The sequence below is a fragment of the Ammospiza nelsoni genome, chromosome 7 (assembly GCF_027579445.1).
Source record: "Ammospiza nelsoni isolate bAmmNel1 chromosome 7, bAmmNel1.pri, whole genome shotgun sequence".
Classification (NCBI taxonomy): Eukaryota; Metazoa; Chordata; class Aves; order Passeriformes; family Passerellidae; genus Ammospiza; species Ammospiza nelsoni.
The window spans coordinates 27,256,744-27,270,067 of NC_080639.1; positions in this window are offsets into that span (position 1 = coordinate 27,256,744).

Here is a 13,324-nt window from a genome sequence, read left to right on the forward strand (position 1 = left end):
CAGTAACATCAAATACCTCTATCTCAACCATCACTATATTTCTTCAGCATACAAATTTTGAAACATGAGGGTAGACAAGAAAATAAAAGTGTAAGCTCAATTTTTTTAATATTGGAATATTCCCAGATTAGTTCCTTTCTAGTATTACACCCTTCACCTATTACAGGTGCTTTCCTGGAGGTGCTTTATTCTGATTTTTGCTGTTATTAGCAAAGGCATATGCAATAGGAATTCCTGATTAAAAATGCTTCATTTTCTTGTTGTCCTGAGAATTCTCATATTCTAAAAGCAAACCTTGCAATAACTTTTATTTACATGGTAAATCACTGGGCACACACTGAACTCAATGGAGTTTGGTTCTTTTGCAGCAAGTAATGGTCTCTTCCATTCTTAATACAATTTGGAGTCCTTCCCTTCAAGTAGCTTACTGTTACTATAACACTGATAAATCTACTGGGGGGAAAAATCATGGTCACCATCCTGGCTGCTCTGGAACAATGAAGTTTTTCAGAGTTCAGCTAAACATCCTTGAGGAAAATAATGATATTGGGACCAATGTTATACTTTGTCTTACACTACAGCTACAAGGCAAACTTAAAATTCACCACCTTCTCTCTAAAAAGGTGCTTTTTTTGATCTTGTCTTCTGTCCCTTAAAAGTACAGCAACACATAGGTGCAAATACATTGTATTTATATATCCATTCAACACTGGTGAGGACCAGCATGTCCACTTTTTGCACACATGCAACACACAGCCCATGAGAGAAATGGAGAAACCTCAGGGGATCCAGCAGACAGCAACCCCAGCAGTGAGGTATGGACTATATGATCTGCACAGAGAAACTGGTGGTGCTGAGCTTGATTGGTTTAGCAAAGTGATGGTTGAGAGATATTTGCTTCAAATCCATTTCTGTTTGAAGGGCAGACAAGGATAATGGAGCCAGGTGGTATTGACTAACACCTGGCAGTTTATCAAAAGGTCATTGCCAAACTGTGGCTGACAAACTTCAGAGTGGACATTAAGAAAAAAAAATCCCTGAAAAATTAGTAGTTATTTTTAATATTAACACTTGTGTCTGAAACTTCTATATATTTGCTACATCTTTGCATCAAATTGTATGCAAATCTGAAGTCCTTGTTCTACCTTTTGGTTAAACAATCAAAGACACATTTGAACAAATTTGGTACAAGCTCAAACAAAGGCCACAAAAACTTTAAAAGTCAGTTTTCAGATTGTTCTCTGTGTGAATATTCAACTTATTTCTCTTCTTGGGTGAGGAGTGAGGCTGATCATTACAATAGTCTGGCAGGTTTTTAAATTCACTGTAGTGTATTCTCTCGATTTGCATCACACAGTGTTCTGATTTTGTTCTGACCCAGAAGATTCTGCAATTTACAACTGAAAATTTATCTTGCACATGGTCTTGTATTATGTGGTTCATTGGTCTGCCTCTCAGATATTCAGTATATTCTGTGTGTCATTCGGCAGCCTGACCTCTTATGTACCCCCAAAATACCTGACCCAAGATTACTAAGGCTGTAGAGCACTGCTTTTGATGCAGAATTTTTGGAGAACCTTTGATCCAAAAATTTAATAATTTCATTAAGCACTGTCATATAAACAACATTTTGAAAGTTTAAAAAAGGTTAATAGGTGGACACAGCCCTGACCAGTATAGGCAGCAAAGAAAGGTTTTGACATCTCAAATTCACTTGAGGCCTCTCCCACTGCAATATGCTGAAATGAGCAACCAATGCTCTCAATTTTTTTGAACAGCTAAATATCTGCTGTTTTCATCAAAGAACTTAGCTAGGTTCCTTTAATTCCCTTCTCTGGTGTTTTCACCACCAATTTCATAGCGATTCCACATGTGAAAAAATAATTCGATCTCCTGCACTTTGATTTACAGTTTCAACTTTAGATCTTGTTATGTTAGGATTTTTCCCTATGACCTGATGCTTTGGTGTTGCATCAGCACCTACAGGCTCCAGGTAAACCCAGGTCCAGCCTTACTTCAGCAATTGTAGGAGGCTCTGCTCCAGAGATATTGTAATTACACAAGACGAGTAAACTGCAGGAGGGAAAAAGTAGGGAGCATGAGAGGATCCCATTCTTGTCAGAATGGATCATAAAGCTGGATCTTCTCGTTCACTGAACTACCCTCAGCCATTCTGTAAAGACATCTATCCCTGAAATATAAGACAAGTGACACAGAATGTTGTAATGGAAGAGTAAAAGGACAAGCCACAGAGAGGCAAGGGGAAAAGAATAGAAGTTAGGTCAACAATGTCATTAAGAGCAATCATTAAAAGAAAGAAGTTCAGTAACTGCTGTTTCAGATTCTGTGCTGTTCTTAAAACAATGTACTGCTATTTTCTTCTTTCCCCTAACCTGGTATATTACTTCTTTGTTTGTTTAATGACACCAGACATGTACTTAAGAAAATTGCACACCAAGGATCTGATTTATTGCCTCAGATTCTATTTGCATGAAAAAACAACACCAAAGCAGTATTTGACAGGTACGTATCAATTCAACTCCTAAGGGGTGCATTTTGAGTCAATTGTGCAAGGAATTAGGCATGCAGTTACCTACAACATTTATTTAAATCTGTGGGAATTTCTCCTCAGGAAGTAAAACTGCAAGCAGACTATCTGGATTCAAGTGCATTGCAAGTACAACCTTGCTGTCTTGACCCACACAAAACTCTGCTATTTTATTCTACAATATCTCAAAAATATTTCAGTTAAACTTAATTTTATCTTGGTTCTGCCATTTCCAAGCCACTAACAAAAATGACTGCAAGTTGCCTAGGGCTAGTCCAACCAGTATGAGTTCATTATTGGAAGAATTATACCCTCCTGTTCCTTTCCACATCCTCTTCAAAGTACATTCAGAAGTCCATCTAGTAAAAAACTTTGCAGAAGAGAAACTTGTTTATTACAAAGGCAAAGATAAAACTCAGGGGATTTCCCATTTTACTGACAGTGAAACTTTTCTTCTGTGTTAGCATAATGGATACAAATGCATTTCGTTTGAAATCAGCTACCAGGGCAAGCTAATTGATTTTAAACTGTTGGCAGAAATAGGAAAAAATATTGATAAAAAAGAGAAATAATTATTTCATGCTTACAGTCACAGCTGACTGGGAATTTTCCAGCAAAACAAAAGTTGCAATAAAATATAAATTTGTCATTACCATCTGCTCCTCAAAGTCCTAATACTTTATGAACATTGATGCACTAAGTCTTAAAATGCCCGTGTTATGCAGAAAACTATTTATTAGCCTGTTTTATAGATGCACAGCTTTCTGTGGGCCATTTGCATAGACATTAATTTAATGCTGTGGGAGCACCTCTGGGTCAGACTTTCAGGTGGCCAATTCCCACATATTATCTGTGGCATTTAGGCTTCTAAATTGCTTTTTAGCAGGAGAAACAGCTGCTTTGTGAGTCAAGCTTTTAAAATAATCTTCAAAAATTGGTTGACAGAGAGACATGCTGATGTATATGATATATCTAGAGAACAAAAAATAAAAGCCCCAGTGGTGCCAGCTGAGATGGAGGAATCTGACCTTATGTATTTTAATGTGTGATGAAACTAGCTCTTTCTTCATTAGAGAAATGGCTGAGCAATGAATGAAACATGTATTCATACAGAGAACACCAGCATGAAAGATTATGAAGTAATGCACCAAGGATAATTCACAAGAAGGAATGTATGCAAATAGAGCATCATCATATTAAGGCAGGAGATCAAGGCTCTAATACCAGACACAGCCCTCCAAATATAAATGACAATATGGTTAAATTACTTGAACTTTTTGTACCATTTCTTCCTCTCTCCTTTTGTCTCCCTGTTCTATCTAGACACTAAGCTTCTTAAAGTATGGACTGTGTTTTTTGTGCTCACACAATGCACTGAACAATAATGGCTCCATGCTCAGCTGGAACTTTTAGACAGCATCATAATAGAACTAATTAATGGTAATGAGATCTATGGAGTATTTCAGATGCTGCTTTGTAAAGATATCTGTGCTGGGTCTGAGCTGTGAGATTTCTCATGTACACAGTGAATCAAATCCCATTCTGCCAGCTGAACAAGGAAGGTTTCCATGGCTAGTGGGTGAGGAGTATGGTTTCTCCAGCATCAAAGCACACTGGGAAAATCCTGCCAGGAACAATGACTAGACAAATATACTATTTGCAGGAGGAATACGTTGGTGATGGAAGCCTTGGTTTTGTTCTTTTTTTCTTTTGTACAGTATCCAGCTATATAATAAAAGGGAATCATATTAGTAAAAATTCTTGTGATATTATTAGCAATAATTCTTCTGATAATGTTAACATAGTAATGGCATTGTCTGCATCTATGGCTTGATTTAGCTTGGGAGGGCCATAATTTTGTTGTCTGATTTCTTGAAAGGGGAAATAAGCCAACCCTGTTTCCAGGGAAGGGTATTATTTAGTCTGATTTACTTAGTCACCCTCAGCATCCACTCCTATCAGGTCTGTTCATACATGCCCTTTCTAGCTCTTCAATGCAGTTATGCATAGAGTATGCTGGGTTGTAAGGGACCCATCAGGATCATCAAATCCAACTCCCAGCATATGCAGGACACCCCAAGAGTCACACTGTGTGCCTGAGGGCAGTGTCCAAATGCTTCTTGAATTCAGACAGGTTTGGTGCTGAGGCCACTTCACTGAGGAACCTGTCCCCGTGCCCAACCACTTTCTGGAGGAAAAACCTTTACCCGGTATCCTACCTAAACCTCCCCTGACCCTGCTTCCTGTCATTTCCTCCAGTCCTGTCGGTGGTCACACGAGCAAAAAGATCAGTCCCTGTCCCTCTGCTTCCCTTCATGAGATTGTTGAAGACTGAGGTCTCTGCTCACTCTTCTCCAGGCTGGACAGACAAAATGACCTCAGACAAAATAACTCATCACACAGCTTCCCCTCAAGGCCCTTCACCATCCCTATGATGTAAAAACAATGTAAAGCTAAACTTTTCTGGAATTATAAATTTTCTGGAAATATCTTCCTAGATTAAGGGGGCTGAGTGGTTCAAATATTTAAATTTATTTGTCATAAACTTGTCTGTTGTTCCAGGTGGTCGCATTATAACTGTGGTAATACAGGCAGCAATCACAGATAACAGTGAAGAGGAAGCAGCATAGAGGAAAAGGAATTAGCATAGTTTGAGTGAGGACACTTTAGTCTTTCACATTTTTTCTGCCTCAAGGAAGGTGGGCAGAGGTTTTCTGTTTGGGTTGGATGAATCCCAGCAATGCTGACTGTGGAAACAGTGACAAAAGGTTCCTTGCTGTCATTTTTCTGCTGTTTGGGTTTTGTTTGTTTGTTTTTAACAAGAATCTTCAGCAAACCTGATACACAACCACCTACCAACCTCCCTGCCCAATTCCTGTGCATGTGCTAGCTCACTGCCAAAACAGCAAACACTAAACATGGCATATTTTTGCATTAAGAGGTTATAAATGAACTTGGTTCCCACTTGGGCTGACTTTTTTTAATGAGGACTTCATGCAGAGAAAGATGACTAGTTGAGCACATTTTCCTCGACTCAGTTTCACCCATGGGGTTATGTGCTTTATTTATTTTTAAATTAATGATTAGGGAGGAATCTGAAGACTTTGGGTGTTTTATATCCGTGGAAAAAAACGTGGCCAATTTTTTTTACCAACAAGAGGGGTTTCTTTACTTTCCATGAGCCGATATTAATCTGTGTTACATTTAGAATAAGAATTTCACAGACTTTTCTCCAATCTCTTTTATCTTTTCCTAATTCTTGATTTATGATCCCTATGGAAGTTTGGAAGTGGCAAAATATTTTCTTTTCTTTCTGACATGGAGTATTGTTCTTCTGCTTGTCAGTTCCTCTTAATCAGCCTTCAGTGTTCCTGCAACAGAGATGCAGGGTAAAACTCTTCTGAGTTCCGGCAAAGTTCTGGTCTCTGTCTCATTATCCATGAGTTGCAGTTACCGTATCAGAATTTCTTCTGAACGAGTATTACAGGACTTTTTTTTTCTTTTAGAACAGGAAAGGGTAATTTTTCTGATAAGACTCTGATAAAAATGTTATTCTTTATTATCTCTAAATTTTACAGCTCCTAAAGAAGACCCAGCTTCTCAGAAATGATTCCCAGTAATAGAAAATTGTGAGGGGTATTTTTAAAATAAATTTTTTCAAGAACTTCCTATCTTGCCAGAAGGGAGTCTGGTGCCACTTATATTACTGTCATTTGGGTGACAAACAGGCTCAAAATAATAAAATGTATAAAACCATTCCTTGTACGTCTCACCATGTTCTTCCTTTCCATAGCCTGCAGGAATGTTGTGCTATTCAGCTTTGAGTCTCAAGTTTGTCACTATCGTGGTGGAAAACAATATGTCCTTCCATCAGCTTGGGAAGAGAGGAAAATAATAAAATACCCCATGAAATGAAAAAATAAAATGAAAAAATAAAAAATTCAGCAATGAGATACCTTTCTTTAGTGAAAGAATTTTGTGAATACATGACTATGCACAGAAACCAGTTTTGAATGAAACAGCATTTACTTGGGGAAAAAATTTTATTAGAGCAACCAACGCAGTTTTGCAGAAGAAAAGCTTATAAAAAGTCTGTTTTGAACAATATAACCTCTGTTAAGGTTAGAGATCAGAACTCATAAATTTGTTTGTTTTCCCTTCCAGTCACAATGAATAGATTTATTTCATTCTCTTTCTTTTAATTGTTACATGACTCCATTGTTCACATAAATATTTTGTAGGGGACAAACACTCAGGAATTAAGCTGTAAAAAATCATACAAGATATGGTCTTGCTGCTAGCATTTCTTATGAAAATCACATCACTTAAAGAGCTCTATGGGAAAAAAAAAGAAAAGCATCAGTAATGTCTTTTTGCTGGATTAATGACAAACTGACTAATGTGCTCTACCCACTTTGTGCCATTCCAATGACATTGAATAGCTTTAAATATGGTTTTAATGGCATTATTGAAATGCTGTTGAACAACCAGTATGCACCAGCAAATCCATCCTTTCAAGTATAATTGATTGTATAGGCTCATTTCATGTTTCTTATATCCAAATGAGATTAACACATACTTTCGTTTAAATGTAAGATGAACACAGCACTCAGCTCTGTAGCTGTTGTTCAGAAAAAGCTGTTTCCACTTTTCTGTTCAAGTGAGAACTACAGGAACAAGACAGAAGGAATCATAAATAAATGCATATTTATGCAATTCAGAATTCTGCAGATCCTCTCTGGCCACTACCTCACAAGAAAGCAAAAATAATCCAGTATTTTAGAGGGATGAAGGGTGGACATTCATCCATGAGATACATAACCTGTGATCCATGACCCATATCTCTGTGCAAATTGCCCCAGGTTACCACAAAGTAAACCAGGACATGAATTTACCTCATTTTTTTAAAGGCCACAACAGAGCTTAACTCATTCTGAAGTCTCTCCCCATAGAACTGACAGAGAAGTTTTATAAATTGAGCACATTGCTTTCACACTAATGATCCCATTTTTACAATGAGTTAATATAAAATATAAACAACATATTTTACAACCACTAGTTAGTGCAACATGTGCACAATTAGCAGTCTTTATGAATACCCTTTCATACATTTATTAAAGAGTCCATAAAAATGCCGAGTCCAATATATTTAGTATTTTTTCTCCACTGCAATAAAGCACCTTAGTATGAGTAGGAAAAGAATGACAAGCTGAAGTGCTTTGCATCCCAATCCATCATTTAAATTATGCAGGAATTACTGGAAATGAATTTTTTGTACTTTAACAGAGCTCAAGTGTTTCTTAAGCCATAACAACACAATGGATTTGGTGATCACTTCAGAATAATCATGACACTGCAGCTCCTTCTGGAGCTCTCAAAGACCATTCAGATATTTTTCTCTGTTTTAAGCAGATTTCAAAGCCCAAATTCTCTTTGCCAGTAGCAGTGCTTAACTGCATATGAAACTGAGAGGTGTTTCTCCATTGCTCATCAGCTCCTGTATCTGGCTCAGCTGAAACATCAGCACTAACACAGCCTTGAAGGAAAAGACACAGTTTTTGAGTAAGAAGATAATTAAAGAAAAAAGCCATATACCTCAGAACTTTTTATTATTCTCCTCTTGGGTAACTGAGGTTGATCTTATGATCATTATACCATTATACACCATTCTGCTCTCTATGGGTATAATAATGAAAAAGTGATTACATCTCATCTTCATACCTTAGAATATTTGCTCTGTATTTGTCATGCTATCTAGATGCAGAAGAGACAATCCTGAAGTCTTCCTAAAGAAGTGATAAATTTTCTGTTTATCCATCAAAAAACCTGGGAGAGAATTCACTATCAAAATTTTTAATTTATTCACTTGCATATTTTGCATGTGTTGCTGGAAAATTGTGAAGTTATCTGTAATTACAGTTATGAAAATCTATTATCAAGTTTCAATTAGTGTCTTGGTCATTTCAGTGTAAATTTGGTGGAACTATCACAAGATTCAGATTTTGAAATTTGGTTAGTATTGATGAATGATCAGCATTTTTCTAGTTGTCATTATCAAAGTTATTCTGAGGGTTACATCTAAAACTCTAAACACATGTCAATAACACTTGTCTTTGTAAGACTTCACAAAATTAAAATTTCCCTAAGTACTGATTTTCTAAAACCTTCCTGAAATCTAAGAAAATCTGTATGTAAATTCTTACTTTGAAAATTGTGCCTATCACTGGCATGAGTACTTCCAAAAGTCCTCAGCCTTTGGAGATGTTAAAATCCACACAAGAACTTTCATACTTCTGGCTTATATATATTTTTGTCATAAGAATCATTCTTTGGGATCCTGACAAATCCCTTCACTGTATTTTATGTCCATTTTTTTAGTTTTTCTTGATGAAGAATATGTTATTTCAGTGGTTTGGTGATCACTTTTTCTCAGAAAATGTTGGGTGTGGCCTTCAGGCCTCTTGAATACTATTGGCAGTGGTTCCATCATCTGCCCACTTTTCATGAAAGAGAGCTGATCAATGGCTCACTGGAACCACCCCTGGGAAATGCCTCAATCATAAGGCTCAGGATAGGCAGCTGTGCCATTTGTGCATGGCTACCATAAAATGAGATTAAACAAGGATTCTGTTGGGGTTTGGAACATCTCGTGACAGTGTTAGCAGTAGGCGCCCTCACTGTAACCCAGCACTCAATGTCCCCACTCTGAGGACACAGCACTGCTGCTCTGCTCAACACTCAGCTGAAATGAAAACCAACTTCTGACCACTCGGACTCGTGAAGATTTACCATATTTTTTCTGGGTTTGTTTCCCTCAATTTAAAACTAGTGCCAAATTTGCATACACCTAATGTTATTAACACAGAACTACAAAACAGTCAGCACAGTTTCACAGTTACATAAAGGTACAGAATAGGCCTAAAAGGGCTCTTAGAAGTTGTTCATTTCACATCCCTGCCTCAAGATACCTAGAATGCAACAAACAGATTTTTACCATGAGACAGATAAGTGAGAAAACTTATTTTAAATTAGAAACTAGTAATTTGTTGCCATATTGTATTCTGGCAATAGATACCTGCATTATAATGGAGGGGAGAATTATTCCATAAAAGAGAGAATGGACCTCAAGTGAGGTAAATCAACAAGCAGGCTGATCTTAAGCAAGCTCAGCACTAGAGACTGATTCATAATTAATAATTCAAAGTATGTAGGTCTTGCTAATCATCTAGATGGAAGGCACTATTTTAACATAAATCCCCCTGAATCTATTATCTATTATTTGGCAGGTACTGAATGAAGTGCAAACTGAAAAGTGTGTTTGAAAAGAGAAAGGAAGATGAATGTTTGTGGGTAGAGGGAAGCAGTTTGTTGGGAAGGCTAGGGTGAAGGATTTATTAAAATTAATACACAGTGAATATTGGTCAAAACCAGCTCTGCTATTCATAGAGTCATAGAATTTCTGGAGGGGGAGGGACCCTTTAAAGTCCAATAAGTCCAACTCATCTGCAATGAACAGGGACATCTTCAGCTAAGTCAGGCTGCTCGGAGACCCATCTAACCCGACCTTGGGTGTTTCCAGGAATGTGGCATTCACCACTTCTCTGGGGAACTTGTACCAGTGTTTCACCCTCTTAGTCACAATGAATTTCTTCCTCCTATCTAGTCTGACTCATCTTTAAGACCATTTCCCTTTATCCTTTGCAGCAGGCCCTACTAATGTGTCTGTCCCCATTTTTTATAAGCCTCCTTTAACCACTGAAGGGCCACAAAGAGTTCAGGCTGAGCAGCCCCAACCCTCTCAGCCTTTCTTTTCAGAAGAACTGTACCATTCCTCAGTTCATTTTTGTGGTCCTCCTCTGGACTTGCTCCAAGCATTCTATATCTTTTCCATACTGAGAGCTCCAGAGTGGGACACAGACCTGGAATCTCAAGCTGCAGTCAGCACAAATTTCTTGATGCAGGGAAAAGCACTCTCTGCACTGGCAGCACCTGATAAAATTCATCACAGAAGCCATAGGTTTCAGGCAGTCTTTAGGCTGCTTCAGCTTGCATGGGAGCAGATGGATCAGGAAAATCCCAGTTTGCTGCTGCCTTTGGTTTTTTTTGTTTCTGTACACAAAACAGTTGAATAGGAGCCATTGTGTTGACTTTTGATTTTTCTATCAAGATTAGCACTAGCATGAGGATGCTTTTGTGCTTTATAGATGTTTGCCATATGGATCTAGAAGCAGCATTCAGGTATCTAGCCTAGAATGCCTGGTTATTTCAAAGAAATTCTATCCTGAGATCCAAAGGCTGTTGTACAGCTGTGGAGTTAATCACTTAAGTGTCCTTAACTGGATAAATGTTGCTCATTCGACTTTTAAATTAGAAATATGAAACACCATAGGACCTGGCAGACCAGTAAAAGGTTCTGCAAAATAGTTGCATGTTACTAATTATAATAATTCAAAGTCCTTCTGCAAAAGCTATAATTAAATGTCCTTACAGCTGAGTACATTCCCTTTTTAATTTTTTTAATGGGCGTAGTTTCAATACTGCCTGGGCCAATCCACTACCCTGACTGATGCCTACACTTCAGTGACATGCACTGCATGTCAAAAGTCTTTCTCAACTGAAACGAGAACAAAACATCTTTCAGGTACTGCACTGTACTCTTCTTTACAGTAAGAATTGGAAAGCTGGGCTCTGAACAATGTTTTTTAGAAAGCTTCCATTCTATTCTGATCCCGTTTCACTGCTAATGTTCTGGATTCAGTGAAGTGACAGTTTTATGTGTTTCATTGATATGGTAACAAAGAAGCCTTCCTAGCTTAAAGGAATTTAGAGAAACTGAAGGAGATGGTCATGGGAAAGATAAAATTGTAAGTAGATATCGGGAACCTAATTTCCCCTCGAAAAAGAAAAAGAATATTTTTGCATTTTTATGAATTCTAAAACATATTTCATTCTTCTTATTTTGTAGTGGTCTGATAGTCCATGTTAGAAGTGAAATAGCCATTTTCCTTGGCTCTTTTATAACATAGGAATCTTTAATCTGAAATCCTAAGATCACAAAAAGAAAAGTGTAACTTATTATCTACTTCTTAAAAATGAGGAACCGAGACACAAACAGATTTAGACTGAGCATTAATCTCCCGAGTCTGCTTATCCACAAGTTTATAATTTTACTCAATAGAGTGTGAGAAAAAGATCATAGATATTTATGCAAACAGATGTAAAGAAAAAGGTCCTTTTCAGTTTTTAGTATTTCTTGAGAAGTTTTAAGAGCGCATAGCTCTTGAAGAGTGCTGTCACTGCTACCGATAACTCACCTCCCTGGTAATTGCTGGTAAAGACAACAATTCATTAAATAGTACTCAGAGGAGCTCAAGGTAGGAGTACAACTTTCTCCCACCAGTTCTTTGAGGGCTCTCATGTGTAATTTGTCTAGACTTGCTCCATTAGATGTTGTCTAAGATCCTCCTCATTTTCAAATAGACTTCAAAATACCTTATCACCCTTATGCAATACAAACACACCTCTTCGTCTTTGCTCAAGTACAGACAACTTTTCCCTTTTCTGTTCATTATTGGTGCTATTACATTTTACAGTTGTAAATAAACAGCAGTTTTGTGGACTTTCAATAATTACTTCTCCAAAGAACAATTCCTTCAAGTTGTCTTAGACACTTAGGATGATGTGAATCTCTTCTTCTGCTTCACTTAGTTTGTTACTTAGTTTGGGGAGTTTTCTGAAGGCCCAAGTTAATAATTCACATCTAGTCCTGAGATCAGTGGTTCTAATGCTTGAAGAATTACTTGTGCTGTGTTTTAACAAACAAGATCTGATTTCTTCTTTTTCTATTCAAATTACATGTACTGCAGGATGAAGACCTAAAGACCATTGCTACAATCTTTCGAAAAACAGAAAAAACAAAGAAGAGCTTTCGTACCAATCAAGGATGTGTACGGCTTCCACTGAAAATTTTGGGGGATTCTGACATTTTCTTTGTGTCTAGCTTTGTGGTTTTGGTTTTTAATAGAAAGTGGCTGTATCCTCAGCTTCATAGGTGTTTTAAAAGTTGGAAATGTGCATTCCTAAAAAAATGTGAAATCTGGACTGTAAGATAAAGAACGCTCAAGATTTATAATTTTACAAGCTTACGGCTGATAAACCAATCTCATGGAATTTTGTTGCCTGACACCTCCTCACAAGACACAATATTGCTTGCAGTAGACAAACAACAACTTAGTAAGAAGAAAAAATTATTTCAGTGGTACAATTTTGAGATTAAGTTATAACAAGCCAACAGAACAGAAAGTGTGAGAAAAGCCTTCCTATTCAACTTTAGATGTTGATTTTTTCAAATAAGAGAGGAGCTTGAAAATTAATTTGAAAATAAATGGGATCATAATAATAAGTTTATCTTATTCAGCTTCCATGTCTCACTATAATGTGCAGAACCTTCAGCAGATAAGTAGGGTAGTATTTATCCTAAATGCAATTCAGGTTTATCATGAGAACAGATTGCTTTGCCTTATATCCTTTCCAGCCAGCTTCATGGTGGTGAAGATAAATCAACTCATAATATCAGTGCCAAAGGATTTTCCTTTCCTCTGTTTTATTGACAAATATTTTTTTTACAGGACAGACCAATGTGCGAAATCAATCCGCACACATGACTATCCCTCATGTAATGACAGAAGCATGAGCAACAGCCATTAATCTCTCCTTGTCACAGCCAAGGACTATGCAAAACAATTTTAGAAAGGAAAACGAAATGCTGGGGAAAGA